This window comes from Rousettus aegyptiacus, unplaced genomic scaffold, assembly GCF_014176215.1.
Source record: "Rousettus aegyptiacus isolate mRouAeg1 unplaced genomic scaffold, mRouAeg1.p scaffold_m13_p_3, whole genome shotgun sequence".
Taxonomy (NCBI): domain Eukaryota; kingdom Metazoa; phylum Chordata; class Mammalia; order Chiroptera; family Pteropodidae; genus Rousettus; species Rousettus aegyptiacus.
Window position 1 is genome coordinate 14,123,143 of NW_023416306.1, and position 18,406 is coordinate 14,141,548.

General features: G+C 38.1%; 1 protein-coding gene across 2 annotated transcripts in view; it reads left to right on the forward strand.

Annotated features, from left to right (window-relative positions):
* ASTN2 (astrotactin 2) overlaps positions 1–18,406 on the forward strand; it is a 900,155-nt gene that overhangs the window by 5,261 nt on the left and 876,488 nt on the right. The gene's annotated exons all lie outside the window — the stretch shown is intronic.

Genomic DNA, 18,406 nt, shown 5'->3' on the forward strand with positions numbered 1-18,406 from the left:
TGACATGTGAGTAGGGGGAATGAACAACTCCATGAATACTATTAGGAAGATTCTGGTGTTCCAGAAATCACCAGAAATGTGTCCAATTCTTTTTATAAGGCAGTGAATGAATATGTTCAAAGACACATACAAATACACATAAAGTCTTTAGTAAAATCTTTTTTATTTTTCACTCAAAGAAACATAATGCAAAATGCAAAATGGAAACAATACCTGATATGGCTTCTTGGCCTATTCCTGCAGTGGGTTCTTAAATGATTTTTATTTCCAGAAGCAGTGAAGGTAATACCCTCACCCCTTTCCATCCTAGAAAAGGTGAACGAATGTTACTGAGCATCCCTTTTATCCTCACAGACCAAACCTGCACACTGCTTCTCCTGGGGGTGAGGAACCTGTCCACCTCACATGTTCTCCACATGCCTGACAGGAGAATCATATCTGGACTATGTTTCGTCCCAGTAACACCGAGTTCCAACTTTTCCTTTTATGTGACTTCTCTGTGAGTGGGGCTTCCTCTCTTCTCTAGCAAAATATACTAAAAAGTAGGTCAAGTTTCTCCTGTTTACCCATAGGAATATGACAAAGTAGTAAGCATAAAACATATATCAGATCGTGATGTAAGATGAAAAGGCTAAAGACTATCTTGATATTTATTCTCTACTTTCGTGGTAACTTAAATAAATTCTTGAGACTAAAGGGTCTGTCACAACTTGTGATCCACATTCTCCAGGTAACAATGTATTAAACCCATTTTTCCTTACATGAAGGAATGATTGTAATCATGAAAATGGTCAAAATGCCTTGGCTTTCAGGGAAGAATTTTCTAAGCATCTCTGACACCTTTTATCATTTAATTTTCTTATCAATTAGAAAAAAAAGTGAATACAATAATCTTTAAGGTATTGGAATCCTTGCATTTGGCCAGAATTCATGGTAAATTAAAGAAAGGAGCTGGTGTTTCCTGGCAGCATAAGGTCACTAAAATAAAAACAGACAACCCGTGGCGGGGTGTGTGTGTGTGTGTGTGTGTGTGTGTGTGTGTGTGTGTGTGTGTGTAAGTAATGCTGGGTTCACATGTTTTCAGCTTTATGCATGATGTCCTACAAATGAAGAAAGTTTTAATTCACCTCAGAATGTTGTATTCCACAATAACACTCCCAATTCTTAAAAATAATGACTCATGCATTATAGATTTCTTCTGAGGTATACCATTTACCCTCAGCCAATAAAGAAGTGCTGTTAGGGATCTCATATTCAGGAAGGCAGTGGCCTTTCCAAGAGTGCTGACAGAAATACCTGTCACATTACTTACATGGATACACACAGATTTTCTACTCAATATTAGAGCTACCTCATATTTTTTCACCATCTGAGAAGTGGTCATCTAAGGCATTCACTATTCCTTAGAGCAAAAGCAGACAGTTTTACAGAAGCTGCAGTGAACAGGCAGTAAGGACTCTGAGCTGAGTTAGGAAAATGGAACCTCGCTGTCCAGCAGCTACACTCAGGTGTGGATGCTTGGGGTAGTTGCAAATTTAACACAACTGCTTGGAAGAAAAAAAGTAAAATGATACTTCTGGGAGTCATGTCTGGACAATGTTTCTTCTCAGGCAGATCTTACATTTTATACCCAACAGAGATGTCATAAATAAAATTATACCCAGGACACAAAGGCAACAGCTTTCATTTAGTTTTCTCATATTAACTCCCTAACTATTACCAATTTTTCTTCCTGTATGGACCTATAAATTATATAGCATGCCTCATTTTGAAACACTGCTTTCTATTTTTCTGAGCCCATAAAATAGTTTTATTATCCCTGTGGTTATTTTGCCCAATTCTTACCTTCAGTACTCTGGGCACTGATGTCTTATTGGAGAGTCTAGCTCATTTTATAGTATGGAAGTGCTACCTGCATCATGCCCTGTGAGCCTTGGCTACAAACTCCCATGATCAACCCCCTCCTGCCAAACATGACCTCCAGAGTGGAGCTGCTTGTTTCCTCCAGGTGTTCTGCATGTCTACTTAGTGTCTTATTTCAGCTTAACACTGCTCTCTGTTGCATGAAATTTTTAATGCTTAGATGGCTTCAGAGCAGTTTGGGGGATATTTTGTCTACCCCTAAATTATTTAGGTCTATGGAAAGACTCAAAATACTCCTCCTTACCTCATATCCTTTACAGCTCTACTTTCAGAAGGGCTTAAAAGGTTGTGCCTTTCTCTATGTGGAATTCTAATTATATCCGACAGGTTTATTACCCCCAGGACAAAGTATAGGAAGTAATATCTTGGAGGCTTTCTACCACTCAGTATACCAGTAAGCACTTACTGAATTTTCTTTCGTGTTAACAGAGATATTCACTTTAAGTGTATATATCACTAGTTATACACTAGGATACTTTTTTTAAATCATGTTCACCCTTCAGTCAGCTCAAGTTTTACATATGTCATGTTTGACAAAATAATTATTATTAGCACACTGACAACCCACTGATTATTTTCCTCATGTAGTAAAATAGAACAATATAATTTTGTGGTTGAGATTTCTAGTGTTTGCATGTGTCTAGCGTCACTCTCCTGCTAGGTACAGAATAACATTAAATTTTCTTATTTCCTTGCAGTCAGATAAGGCCATATGTCTAGTACTGAAATGGGCTGTGAGAGGATGCGATGTGCATCATCTCTGAGATGAAGTATTTAATGGCCAATATAAGACCTTTTTATACTTCCTTTACCTGCCACATTGACCGTGGAGTCTATGTTCAAGATGGCACAGCTGCAGGATGGTGGAACCTCCATCAGCCTGTCTCACTGACTCAGCAAATAGAGGATTATTATTCTTTGCATGAGTAAGAAATATACATGTGTTTTGCTAAACCATTAGGGAGATATATATATATATATTTATCACCAGATTATAATCTGGTCTTTCTTTACCAATAAAGATTTTTTTCCATAATTGGGGACATTATTATATAACCCTACATTTACAATTAATATTCAAGGTAAGACCAGTTCTAATTAAGTTATGGAGTCCATGGTTGCTCTCGTATATGTACCAGCCAGTCTGTCACAAAGATATACATGAGGTTCCATGAGAGATGCTATAAATTACATTGCTTCCTACAATCCATGTTCCATTCATGCAAGGGTCTGGAGCAATTTAGGTGAAATGAAGATCACTATAAACAATAATAATCCTCATCAGAAGCAACAAGTTTAGGGAAACTGTAGTAATGAGGTATTACTATGATAATGTTTCATAAAATCTGTGGTTTTACAGCAAAATTATTTATGATCCTGACTCTCTCATTCACTAGTTTATGGGTTGCCTATGAAGGGGGTGTGAGGTGCATGGCCACAGGTTGTGTATTGTTCATGTTACAGCTGTTTCATTCTGGGCCCAGAGCTATCCTGGGCATCATCTTTTCATGACAGATGAAAAAAGCACAAGAGACCAAGGCTAATTCAACAAGCACATTTAAAGCCTCTATTCATGGCATATCTGCTAACATATCACTGGCCAAAGAAGCCAGATGCCCAAGCCCAAGTGAATGGAGGTGTGGTTGGGGTGGGGATGTATATTTCACCTACTCTACTTAAAGGCACATCAAAATCATGTGGAAAAAAAAGGGCATGTGTGTATAGTTCTATTAAAGGGAAGGAATAAGGCATAGAAAAAACAAAACAATCATTCTACCAAAACAAAGTACTGGACCAGGAAAATTAACTAAAGGTCTTTTATTTCAAATGACTGTGAAATCTTTAATTGTCATCCTCCAGGATACCATTTAGCTACATATTCAGTATTTCCTGGTCTTGAAATATTTGCTCTTGTTTTTTCATTTATACAGTAATCTATTTACTTGTTTGTTGATCATTTATTTATGGTTTTTGTGTCTTGGTCACCTAGTAGCTAATCTTTATCCTGCATCCTACTTTGGCAAAGGGCATTTTAATTTTACTGTATATAGACTTAATTCTTTTTGATAAATTATAAAATTATAGATAACTCATGATTTAATCAGTAGTTTATACTATTGCTCCCTTGGGTTGTATAAACAAGGATATATTCAACAGGATATTTTTTTTATCTTCCTAATTTATAGTTGTTGTAAGGTTTTTGTTTGTTTGTTTGGGGTGGGGGATTGGCCAATATACCAACTGAATAAATAAGTCATCTCTACTCAACTTATTTCTATTATGATTTAACAAAGAAAAATTCTGGATTTCTTATTTGTTTTTCATCAGATATATTCCTTGGGGCCTGCCACAGTGAATAGCCATCCAAATGCTTGTACTCCATCTTTCTTATCCATTCCTTGGTCTTATATATCATAAAGGCATGCTCTTGGACAGATAGTCCATAAAGTGACTAATGAGAAGATAAATGGATGATGAAACAACCATCAACTATCCTGCTAAAATTTCAGTTATTGGGGTTTCGAGCTGGGACTTGAAGTGTCTTTTGCATGGTCCTACTCCAGGTTCTGTTTCAGAGTGAAAGTTAGGCTGGAAGAACCATTTGATATTCAAAATGAGAGCCTATTCTTGGAGCATAGGTGCTGTGAACTAAGTTATCAGATCCTAGCTCATGAAACATGTATTGAATACTTCTATTTCAGACACTGTTATAAGCTATGAGCATATAGCAACAAACAAAACAACAAAATTCCTGCCTTTATGATGCTAACATTTGAATGAGAACCTAAGGAATCAGGAAATAAGTGTTTCAATAACTTTCAAAGTAAGACTCCTATTGATACATCATCAATGGCTGCCTTGGGACACATCCTCCTAATCAGGCTAAGGAAAAGAATAAAGCCTTATTCCTTTTTTTACTTAAATATTAGCAGTAAGGGTGACCCCAAGCAGATCCAAATAATTTTAGTTGCTCAGAGGCTGCTATTGAAGATAGAGAAATAATGACAATGAGTATGCTTTGTTTTTCCAAGCTCTCCTCTTTATAAGAACACACATCTCTAGACTGTTCCCCTAGAGGTGTTGATTCAGTATGCCTTGTATCAGGATGATTTATAACAAAGTGGCTCAGTGATTCTTATGATCAGCCATGTTTGAAAAAAACAGTGCTATAGGAGAAATGAGACATAGGTTCAGGCTCTGAACCTTATTTTCTTTAATCATTGCAACAACTTTGAACTGTAGACATCTTCATCTTCCTTTTATAGGCAACAGGAGTAGTATTTCCAAGATTACAAAGTGGCAGATAGCTAATGCAAATCAAAGACTAGTCTGTCTCCAAAGTTCGTGCCTTTTCTATCACACCACACTCCCTTTTTATTTGCTCATTGGTTTATTCATTCATGTCTTCATTTATTCAATCTTTGTTTCAAAAGATATTTATCGAGTACTAGTCCTAGTGACAGACAATAGGGGGAAAAGGGAATGAAACTTAAGATCCAGCGACCTCAAAGTCTACAAAGTTTTACATTTATTGAAGTTCGTGAAACGTGCCATGGTAACTCAGAGGAGAGAAAGGTCAGTGATAGCTGGGGGTGCCCTTCACACTTTCTTAGAGTACAGATAGATGGGGACAGAAGGCCAAGAATTCTAGGCAGAGGGAACAGCATGAAAAAAAATCCAAAATTAAGAACTCGCAGATTGCAGAGAATCACGGGATTATAGTAGACAAGTCTCTGCAACCACACACCCAATTTTAGAGCATTTGAAACAGTATTTAAGATTGACATATTTTACATACATATTAGATATTAAAATCCTTTTGAAAATTTGAAATTCAAGCAGCACAGAGCCATCTTTCCCCCTGGGCCCAATCTGCTGAAGCTAAGTAACAGCTGCCCCTTGCAGAAGGAGCATCTACTCTCTAACTCCCTTGGGCCAATGCAAGCATTCACTTTTCTGATCAGTCACTGTGTGCATTTGAGTTCAACCCTTTGAGTAGAAGATGTAGAGTAAGTGGAAAGAATGAAGCTAGAAAGATAGATTAGGGCATTGGCACATATCCTTCCCCAGAGGATCAGTTGATGGAAAAGTCAGCTAAGGGCACTGAGCCTGTCTGCTGTTAGCTACTTAAATCAGCTTTTAGCACCTCCTTCTGTGAGGAGATGGAGCCAGGATGCAGTGACAGTCCCATGACAAGTCCACTCCTGCCTAGGGATTTACAGTCTTCTAAACCCCCTGGGCAGGTAGTTCTCTAGACAGAAAGTGGACATGTGGAGGGGATGTGGGCTGTGCAGTTGTGGACATAACCAAACCCCCTTTTCTTAAAAGGTAAAACTAATCTGTGATTAGTGAAGTCCTACCTCATTATTACCTCAGGGCCTGTTCTGTGACTTAAATGTTAGCTTTATTTAGCTAGCCAGGTAGACGGCAATGGCTCTGTGAAAGGAGTGGACTCATGGATATCTAAGATTGGTTTAGCATTTCCTTAACCTAAAGATAATTGTTGGAACACATATCGAGGGAAGAGAGGGAAAAAGAAAGAGGAAGAGTGAGAGACAGAGACAGAGATAATTACAAAAGAGAAAAATTCAAAAAATAGTTGTTGAGCACCCACTGTGTGCCACATACCTTTCCTGGTAGTCAGACTGGTGACTGTGTGATGGCAAGCATGCTAGACATGATTTTTTCACAGAAGACATTTACTGTAGAAGTTCTCTATCTGAATACAAGAAATACATGAGTGTGAAGGCTCCGGGTCAGTTAAACCAAGAGTAGATGGAAATTGGGTGACAGGATCCAGTCAGCTATACTCAGCTTAAATACACTTGAAGACTGACACTCATTCTAAGGAATAGGTAAGGGAATATTGATTCAGTTCAGGGCAGTTGGCGTAATGACAAGAGCATGAGTTTTGGAGTCAGCAAACCCACAGTTGAAACTGTTCTCTGTCACAAGTTCTGCAGTAACTAGCAGGTTTCTTTGAGGCTCAGTTTCCCATTCTATAAAATAAGAATCATAATTTTTTAATTGTATCATAGAGTTTGGGTGAGGATTGATATTACATTTTTAGACACTCAATAAGTACTTTATAAACACGAAATCACATTCCCTCTTCAGCTTTCATAGTGAGATTTTCCAAGTTATTAGCAATCCTGAGTAGTTTAATTCATGCTGAAGGATATAAAACAAAATAAATTCAGGTCCCAAAACCTATAAATAAAAGTTAATGAAAAATATGTGTTCTCTCACGTCCTTATTTGACTCTCTGCAAATTATGTCTCTTGATGCATGCTGGTTCTTCTGCCATTCCATGACTTCAGACACTGAACTTTGAGTCTTTGTCACATCAACAGCACCAAGTAATTCCATACAGAAGTCTGACATTTCCAGTTGAAAAAAATAAATTGATTAAAATTCAACAGGCATGTAGTGTTCGGCATTTAAAGGTCGAGGAATCTAGGGAACTATCAACTGTAAGATAATGCAACATTTAACGTGGGTGGGGCCACCAGGATGTGTTTTTTTTTCTCTCATCACCCCAGCATTTGACTGCTGGGAATGTAAGTGTAGCAAATTTAATTACAGCCTCAAGATGCGCTATCCATCTTTAGGGTTCTTAGCAGTTAGGTTTGCCCAGAGTAAGGAAACATTGATTTGACTTTCCATGGGTTATTCACTTTGTTAGGAAAGGAAGAATCTTTGCTTTCCTTGCTTATGCTTAGGAACTACCTTCATGTCCCTTTGAAATTTCCAGGATGACTGCAAGTCCTTTGGTCTTTGCCTAAAGAGAGGGAGGGAGCAGAAAATCTGTAGTCCATGAGCTCCAGCACTTGTATGCTCCATGCTTGACTTGTTACACCAGCATGGTAGAGGGCCCATTCATCGTTACGTAGCATATGACTAGCATGGGTCTGGCACATAGTAGGTAAACCTACCATAAATTTGTTGTTAATTGAATGAATTAAAAGACCAAGTTTAGACTCTTTCAGATACTCTTAGATCTTGGACAAGTCACTCACACACTCTGGATCTTGATCTTTACCTTAGTAAAACAGAGACAATTGTGCCTAATTCACAATTATTACATTGTTTGTCAGTAGCTTATTAGCTTCTCCTCCACCAGACAGTGATATTCTTTAATGCAGAGACTGGTGGTTTAGGTCAACAGATGTCCCCATCCCAGACAGTGCCCAGCACAGTGTCTGGGAAAGAGTACGAATTAGAATCCATGCAACGTAGCAGGAAGAGTACTCAAATGGAATCCCAGAAACCAGGGGTCTAAATATCCTACCTGTCACCAACCTATGATGTGACCTCTAGGTCTTAATTTACTCATCTGTCAAATGAAAGATTTTTGTTAGAAAATCGCCAAGGTCCAATTGAGTTCTGATATTCTTTAGTCTGTACCCCTGTTTTATTAGGGCTTTTATTCATTAGAGATCATTTCTTGAGTCTTAATAGTGATTTGAAATTAAAATAAATAAATGAGTTATTTCGTGAAAATATGAGATGACAAAGGGATGACATAATGCTCTTTGCAAATATCTAACGAGTTTTTATGATGGGACTGCTGATCACTTGTTCTCATTTTTATTAAGAGGAATAGGCTTCAGTTATTGCATTTAAGGATGCAATTAGATATATGGGAGATTTCTTGATTACTGCAAGGATAAAATGATGCCTACTTACAACCTCTCCTCTTCAATGAGTCAGTCAATGAATCAACAAATGTTTGCTAATCCTGCTTGCTGCTCATTTTCCTCTTCACAACATTTTACTCAAAGTGTGGATCATAAACCACCTGTATCAGAATCACCTGGAGCTCATATTTAAAAATGTAGATTCTTAGACTCCTACTGAATCTGACTCTCTGGGGCTAATCTCTAAAATTGGTATTTTAATAAGCTCTCCACGTGACATTTTTGTGCATCCTAAAGTTAGGCAACTGCAGTTCTTGAGTTTAATAGCATTAAACAATATTTTCTCCCAACCTAGTTACTATTAAAATAATAATAATGGCAGATACTCTTTGTGGAACACTAACTATGAGATAGACATCTCATCTATATCATTTATAACAACTACACTTACACTGTACAGTAGGTATTATCCCACCTAAGAGATGAATAGAACAGAGACTGAGTAACAAAGTGCCATAGCCAGAGAGTGGCAGGATCAGCGATTGAACTCAGGTCTCCTAACTGTCAGTCTAGGACTCCACAGCTGCTTTCCTGACATGATGGCTTCCAGGAAGGACATTCTGTGAGACTCATGTTCTGCAGCCATGACCTTGGTTGTGTCTGAAAGAGGAGAAGAGGTAAAGAATGTCGTAGAGATGCATGCTCATCCATATTCAGTGTGTTAGCTTTGAAGTTCAGAGAGGACACAGCAGGAGATGGGTCTCTAGCTCTTTATAGAGATCTTGAAGTATGGTTTCTCAGAAAATCTGCAGATTTTTCTTTTCTTTCTTTTAAGGAGAACATGGGACTTTGTGTGTGATCTTACTGTGACCTCTACAGGTGGCTCAAAGCAGAATAAGCCGATGACCTCCATCATAGATCTCAGTCCAACGGAGGGACTCCAGGGAACCACTTTCAAATGGTCCCTTTTCACGTTGGGCATGGAAGGCTAATAGATTATTAACTGACAGATCTGACAGTTTTTCAGTGAAAAATCAAATAACCATTTATGCCCATTGCCTATAAATACCTGACAGGTGTGTCAGAAGTGGAAGGCAAATTTGAGACAGGTAAAATGGGTCAGTGATATGCAATTGCAGGTGATTTTAGGAGACTCTTTCTTAGTCTTTCCCTAACATCTTTTAGATATTTCCAACCTAGTTCTTGAAGGGTTAAAAAGTCATTTGGAATAGTTAAAGGAAAGCATTAAAAGGCAAGGGAATACTTGAAATTACACCACTTCTCACTGAGGTTCATTCATTCAACTTGCCTTGATTGTCAGGCTAAGAAGACTGCAAGCTGGTGGAATAACTAAGTTACAGTCCCATTTTGGAAGAGCTCATAGTCTTTTTTATTCATGTGCAATGTGAAGTAGGAAAAAAAATAACCTACCGCTGGTGAATTCTCAATTTAGAAGAAATGTCAGGACAGGATTATGTCAAGAAAATCAGATAAAATTAAGGTTATAAGTAGTGGGCAAAGGACATGGCCATAAAATTGCCTGGGTGCCCTTGGGTAAGTCACTTAACCTCTCTGGACCCTGGTTTCCTTATCTCAAATGTGAAGGAGTTAGATTAGGTGATTTCCATGGTCGTTTCTGGCTCTAACAGTCTATGATTCTACTTCTATTTTTATAAACTTATAAGCTTCTAAGCTTAGATGTATGACTTGTCCAGATCTATTTAATAGATCTATATCTATTATAAAATACATTTCCTCACTGCTCAGAAAATCTGAAAACCAGCTTAGAATCTAAGTCTCCTTAGAACCTGGACTTAATCTTATCAATTTAGAGATGAAGAAACTGAAGCCCAGAGAGGGAAAAGAACCTTCCCAAGATCACATGCAAATCAGTAGCTGGCACTCTTAGAAAGCAGGCTTTGGATTCTCAGTCAGGAAGAAAGCCGATCCAGTACACTTCCCACCCCTACTTGCTGTCTGAACATTCAGTACTAGGTATTTTTTAGAACAATTTTTATATATAAAATCACTTTATTAGGTTTGAAACATTAAATGTTATGAATGCCCAAGATTGCTTTTAGAACCAACAAGTTTATCAGTATAAAAGATGCATGAAATATAGAATTTTTTAAAATGTCAAAAAATATTAATAGGAAACAAAGTATCTTACCATGTTTCTGCATTTCTTTCCTTCATATATTTAACTCGATCTCTGATTAAGCATTTTCAGAGATAATATGGAGGCCATTATAGAAATGGAAGCAGCTACAGAATTAGTGATATTGATATTGATGACATTAGTAAAGGCCATTAGTTTGATTATATAGTTTTGGAGAATTTTTGTAGTTAAAAAAATTAGACTTAGGCAATACAGGAAATTTACCACATGATAAATTCATAAATACATAAAACACATAAATACATACAATTCATACAGGTAGAGCTATCTTCAGGTAAGGATTGATTCAGTAGAGCAACGATATCACCAAGAAAAATACCGAGTACTTTTCGGTCCCTTCCTTCTACTTCAGTATGAATTTCATTCTAAAGTTGGTTTCTTTTATAGTCTAGAGGTAGTTTTCAGCAACATCCTGAGTTACATACTTTCTTATGCATGTCCATTGAAAGATAAAGCATCTTTCTTTTCTGACTGACCTACACAGTTCTAAACCTGACTCTCATTGGACCAACTTAGATCACTTATTAATCCTGAACCGATAAGTATGATAAGATATGACAGCTATTGTTAGGATAACATTATGTGCACTGGCTAACTGAAATCACACCCGGCTCCTTGAGCTTGGGAGAGAATTTAATTCCTTCCCAAACTCTATGGGCACTACACAATGGTTAAGAGGAAAAGTGGATTTTAGAGAGAATACCACAATGTACACTGAAATACTGAGGGTAAAGGTGGTGCCGATAGCGATGCAGGTGGTAAAATTGACAAAGTAGTGATGAAGAATAAAGATGATGAAGGTGGTTATGCTGACGAAGATGGTGAAGGCAACAGGTAATAAAGACTGTGATGATAATGATGGTGACAGTGGTAGAGAAGTGCTAAACGTGAAGACGATAATAATAAGGTCAATAATAAGGGGAAAAGCAACAGGCCCACAGGCAGTAAATTTGCATGCCTATCCCATGCATTCTTCCTAAATAATTTGCCCCTGGCCACAGCTCTTGTTTTTCCCATTATATAATGCTATTACATCTCTTTTTCTGTGCCATTGCTGATGGGCCCTTGAAATTGTCAGGTCTAATGTCCCTTATTGTTGTATATTATTCGTTCACAATCATTTGTTTCCTCCCAACCATTGCCAAGCTTCCTTGCCCCATATCCTTGAGTCTTTGCCATGTGATATACCCTGACGCATGTGATATAAGCAGACATGTTAGTCTCACATGAACAGGAGTTTTTAATTTGATCACATGGCTTGGCTGAGTTCTTATGTTCTGTGCCACCTCTATGAGAACAGCATATCCTAGATAGTGGCTTCTCCTTCAGCCTGGGTTGCAGAGTGAGAAGACATATGAAATCCAGCTAAGTCTAACAGAGCTGGAATTGACCCACAACGCTCAAGAAATATGAGAATTAAATATGCATTGATAAGATTTTGAGGTTGTTTTTCATACAACATAACCTACATAAAAGCTGACCATTTACACTCAGGCCTGGAGCCAACAACAGAGTTCGCAAAGCCACATGCAACTGTAGATATGAGGGAGCAGAGAAACCATAAGGAATCACAGAAAGTTGGTCTTCAGAAAAAATTAAAGAATATCTCAACCTTTCTGTCCTGAGGAAAGCTGAAAGAATAGAGTTAGGGCTCAGGACATCACAATAGTGAGATGAGTGCGATGCAATAGCCTCAGTGGAGAATCAAACAGACCGTATGCCTCCACCCCTACGCCTGTCACCAGGGCAGAAGCAGCTCCACGCTGGGCCTTCTCCCTAAGGCCTTTGTGCTGTGAGTGAGGGGCTCATCGCTCACTTGGCTTCTTTCCTCCTAAGAGCAGATGAAGGAGAGAGCATCTCATTACCATTGATTCAACTCCTTTCTCTTATTTCCATCCACATATAAAGATCATCTTATTGAGGACAATATTTTTAATCAAATATATTCTTCAGCCCAGATCCTGTTTTCTAAGTTACCTTTTGACTCAGTCACAATGTTTGCTACAACACACATTCAGTGAATAGTGGCTTTTTTCTCTATTTTCTATGAGAGAACTTCTAAAATTAAAAGTTTCCATAAATAATTTGAAGCCTGCCTTATTTTTTAAAGTCATATAAATATTAGATAAACACAAGTAGAAATTTAAGAAGTTATCTCTATGGAATCTCAGTGTCCTCATCTATAGAAAGGAAATAAAAATACCTATGACTTAGATAGGACGTGACTGTTATATGAGAAAGTGTAGAGGGTGCCTGGCACATAGTAAGGACTCAACAAATGACAACTATTATTACTATTGAGGGAAAGCTATGAGGTGGGATATCTAAAGAAAAGAAAACCAAAATAATATGTGAGTTAAATAAGGAGATGTTTGGGAGAAGGCAGAGAACACGTTATGCAAACACCAAACCTGTCCAAAGCTAACGGGGAAGGAAACCCAGAGTGAATTCCATCTGCTTTCTGCCTGCACCTGCTATTTATTTACTTTTTAGCTTCATCAATCGGGGCCAAATTGTTAATTTTTTTAAAACCTCAAAACATAAGGGGAAAAGAGAGACAGGTGGAGAGAGAGCAAGAGGGAAGGGAATAAGACAGTAATAGCTAACATTTATTGAAATCTTACTATGTGCCAGGCACTGTTTTAAGTGTCTTGCATGAATTAATATATTTCACAGTGACTCTACAGGGAGGTTACTCTTGTTGTCCCTATTTTACAGATAAGGACTGAAGTGTAGAGATATTGAGCCATTTGCCTAAAATCTAAGAGGTAGAGTCTGCATTTAACCGAGCCGGTCTGGCTCTTTACATCCCTTCCTTGTATAGCCTCCCGGGGCAACATAGTATGAAATGGAGAAACATTCTTGGAGAGCGAGGAACTGGATATCATCTTTTCCCTGTGGTTGGGTCGATCTTTATATGTGGGATGGAAAGCAGCCTGATGTGGGAGCAGTACAGTTTGGGATCCATTCCTAACTCTTTTCTTACAGGTGCCATTTGGTTTATGACTGGAAAATTCGGTAAATCTCTTTGAATCTTAGTTCCTCATTTGCGAAATCCCGCAGCTTTCTAATTCATCTGTGAACAAAATAATAAGACAACACTTATCTGACTATTGTAAAAATTAAATCTTGCAATCTATGTAAAGGAATTAGCCCATGGTAACTGTTCAACAAATGATAGCTGTTATCATGATAATTATATATTGTTATTAAATTTGTTGAAGAGAAAGGATCAAGAAATTCTCCATGAATGCAGTGGTATTTTAGAGCTTCTTATGGTTGGGGAGGATTTTTTTGTAGGTAGAAATCAGATGAGTTGGATGTTCTCGGAGAAGAGAAAGCATAACCAGGCATTGTCATAGGAAAACATGAAATTGACATACTAAATTCGCTATTTCAAGAATCAGGAAAGCATGTGAAACATTTTAGAATGGCATTGCTCTCAAAATTATTGAAAGCCATCCCTGAGGAGTTAAACGTGGCAGAGCCTCGGTCACCTAGGACCTTTTACTAAGTGAGATCCAGAGGGATCTCTCTGCTGGAGGTTTCTCTGCAGCAAGGCTCGGATGCACCACGCTGTTTCAGCAGCATTGCCACCTTGTCCATCGGAGATCCCTTTTCCCAGAAGTAGTTGGCTTATCCCTTTATTTTCCACTGAAGCTATTGGAGGAGCCACTGATCAAAGCCATTGTGGGATCAGACTCCAGCTCCAGAATCTTGTTGAAATCTGGTCCCGATGTGTCTGAGGCTCCTCAGACGCATCACCTTGAGTGTCACTCTTTATCCAAAAACTTATGACTGAAAAAAGTGACATCTTTCCCTATTGACCGAGCATACAATGAGGAGTTAGAGACTGGATGACCATAAAAGACAATTCTACTTAAAAGGAGGAGAAATGGAAGTATCATGGATTTAGGTAAGTGTTGCCACTTACCTAAATAATTAATGTTCTTTGAATGGACCCTAGCTGTCCCCCAGGGGCTTGGCTCCCGAATTTATTACTTCCCTAAACTCTTCACTCTGCTCTCTGGGACCTTGACTCTATCCTCTGAGGTGTTCTTATTATTTAAAGAAACAGCCCTTGTTTACAACCAAGTATATTTCTTAGCCTGTTTCCTGACTATCAGAAGTTGGGGACTTAGAGGACTTTTAGCTGGTGGTCCATTGTTCATACAACTCCCTTAAAAGCTTTATGGGCTTTCTCCATATCAGTGTAGAAATGTAGAATCAAATGTCCAATTCATTTGACAGAAGCAACCAGGGTAATTCTTTTGATTTACCTCTCTATACTTTGGCCATGTGTTGTGGGGTTTAGCTGCTTTGGGGGGAAAAAAAATGCCTTTAAGATTCTGAGAAACACTTTGTCTGACAGAAAGGGTCTACAGGGCCCAACTTTACATTTTTCAGATGTCTTAAAACCATGCTTTTGATATCATCAGGCAATTTCTTACTTTATGGATTATTTAAAACTTTAGCTGAGGCCAGATTTTGACCAAAGGTGAATATTTTATTCATGATTTTTCACATATTATTTCAGTGCAGAATAAGAATGGCTTAGGAAATTTTTATCCATCTTTAAGCATTTTGATCTATATATCCTAGCGTGTGTGTGTGTGTGTATTTTAAAAGAAAAAAATTCCCAAACCAATATTATCCAGAAATAATATCCAATTACAATACCTCTTGACCATATTTTATTCCTTAATTCTACCCCACAATTGTATTCATGAAATAGGATTATAATTTCCATTTTACAGTTAAGAAAAAGGAGGCTCGGAGAGGTTAATTTTCACTCTAAAATTATACTGCTATTAGCATAACTGGCGTTTAAACTTTAATTTGTCTTCAAAGCTAGAAAATTGACCATTTCACTCTGCTGTGTTTCATCATCATAATCTCACCCTCTGGCCTTACCCTTTATATTTTACCAAGCATGATCTCATTTGATCTCATTTAACTTAAGCCTGAGAGATTGGAAAAGGAGGAACCTCTGTCATGGCCACATAGAGGGCTAAACTGAAACATAGAACTCCCTCTTCTCTCATCTTCATCAACAAAACAAACATACATAATTTCAAAAGAACTTTTTTCTTCCTTGTGGCTAAAAAAAAAAAAAAAGAATAAAAAGAAAAAAAAGAAAGCTGTGCCTAATCATTATCAACCTAGATTTCCTGATAAATAGCCAGTGGAAGTAACTCACAATTCTTAATGTCTCTCCCTGATTTTCTTTGCTTTCGTTCAGTTTGGTTGATTTGTGCAACAGAAGTGAGTCTATGGTTAGGGAGAGATGTTGGACTGGACCTCGTTTGTGCAAACTGGGTGCTCGCCTTGTGGACATGGTCCCTTAGTCTCTCACAGAGTGAGCGTGGTAGTCTGGCTGGTATCAGGACTTAGGAAAACCCAGACTCAGAAACCAATAGAATTCATCTTCCACCATTTTTTAACTTTATTCAACATTATAAAAAAATTGAACTTGGACCTCTGTGCATTTGCTGATAACTCAACATTTTGAGCTACCACTGCCAGCCAGCAGTTCAGACTGGGCAGTTTTGTCATGTTCTCAGTATAGCAGGGTTCGTTTGTCCAAATGATTGCCTTTTTTATTGCATTTTGACCTTGTCTTATAATTGTGAATGGGAAGTAGAAAAATGCAAATGCTGCTACCTGTAGCAAAAGCAGAGTTTTAATAAGCTTAATACAATCAAGGACAGGGTAGAAATCACGTCAGCATAATGCTTCAATATGTGTGTGGGTTGTGAATGCAGACTGCTTGAATTTATCCACTTACTAGCTGGATAACCTTAGGCAAAATGCTTTCTCGTCTTCTATAAAATGGAGATTACAATAACATCACTTTCTCACATGTTGTATGAGAATTAAATTACACAATCATAAAAGATGTTATTGAGAGACCTCATAAGGCAGTGATTTTCAAAGTAGAGTTTTCTGACCAGCAGCATCAACATCGCCTGGGAACCTGTATGAAATACAAATTCTTCTGCTCCACTATAGATCTACCAACTCAGACAATCTGGAGTAGCCCCAGCAACCTGTCACCAAGCCATCCAGATGATTCTAATGTACCTCAGTGCTGATTCTGCTATAAGCTATGAGAAAAGCAGGCTCAGAAGTAAAATGATCTAGATTTAAATTCCAGTTCTGCCTCTTATTAATCGTGTGATTTAGAGTGAATTGTACAGCCTGTTAGTGCCTCAGTTTTCTCCTTTACAAAATTAGAACAATATTGTTTTTATTTGTAATGAAAATTAAACAAACAAACAAACAAATCTGCCATATAACAAGTCTTCTATACATGGCACCTGGTTGTTTTGTGGTTTTATTTTTTTGTTTTATTACTTCTGGCTTCAACTGCACTTAATCTGATTGGCTTTATAATTACTTGTGAAGAAAAATGTCACATCTAAAGAGCATGTATAAAATATTGAAAATGTATTATGAAAGATACTTTTCTAAAATTAGAGGCAACTGTGAAATTATTTATTTTCTAGCTATTTGGAAAAGAACCCTCCCCTACTAAATGGTAGTTTATAGTTCCACATCTGTACTTTCAACCATAATACACATTTTAAGAAATAACATTTTAAAATGTACTGTCCTAGCAAAACATCACTGGTGTAGAGCTGGATTCTCTCACCAGGAATTTCCTGGTCTGCCAAGAAGGTGGGGAAGGATGACAGAGAAAGAGGAAAATGTCCAGAGCCAGCCAGTCAGGGCCCTAAAGGTTGGTCCCACTTAGTGCAAGGATGGCATTTGCTTTGACCAGCAATCCACTCCTGGAACAGGGAGCTCTGTGTCCCATCTCTTAGGCACAATCTTAGCAGGTGTGACCAGCAGGCTCTTTGATGGTTTCTGCACCTGCCATCAGGCAGGCATAGCAAAGGAACTAAAGATAGAGAGAAAGCAAAACTGGGAGAAAAAGCAACTGTGAGCCAAGTGCCAAGGAGCCCACTCTCATCTGTGCTGGGCCAGTCACAGAGCAGAAGCGACTCCTCCTGGTCTTTTTTTTTTTTTTTTGGCCACAGTTAATGTTTTCAGACTCTGGACATGTCTCTGGCCCCTATGGGTCCTCTACCTGAGAAATAAACAGGGAACTACCATGAAAACCCAAGATTTTAATGATTTGTATGCATGCCAAAAACCTAACCATTGTGGATGTATTTTTGAGAAATGCCCTTAGCCATGGTGTTAACTCTACCACCAGCTCCAATAACCACACTATCCCCAGTGCCATTTGTTGTATATCTCTCTATGTACCATTGCTGTTGGCATGCCAACATGAGCATCTTCACACACGCCCGACCCAAGGCCTTATCTCTACATGGCTAGGTTCTTAGATGGCCATGTTATTGCCTCTCCCACATTTGGCCAGGTAACAGTCATTATCATGATGCCCTGGACATTATTTACCTTTATCCACAGTATTTAAGGGCACCTCTGATTTCCTAACATTTCCTCACTGGCTAACCTTCCAGAAGAAAGGTGGCCTCTTTTTTTTCCTAATCCCCTTCCTCTGCATTTACTTTTCTTTATCTTCACTCTCATTTCCTCTAAGGCTGTTTTTTTTTTGTTTTTTGTTTTTTGTTTTTTTGCAGAGAATAATATGATTGGGTCGCAGCTGAACTTCATCATATTACATAACTTC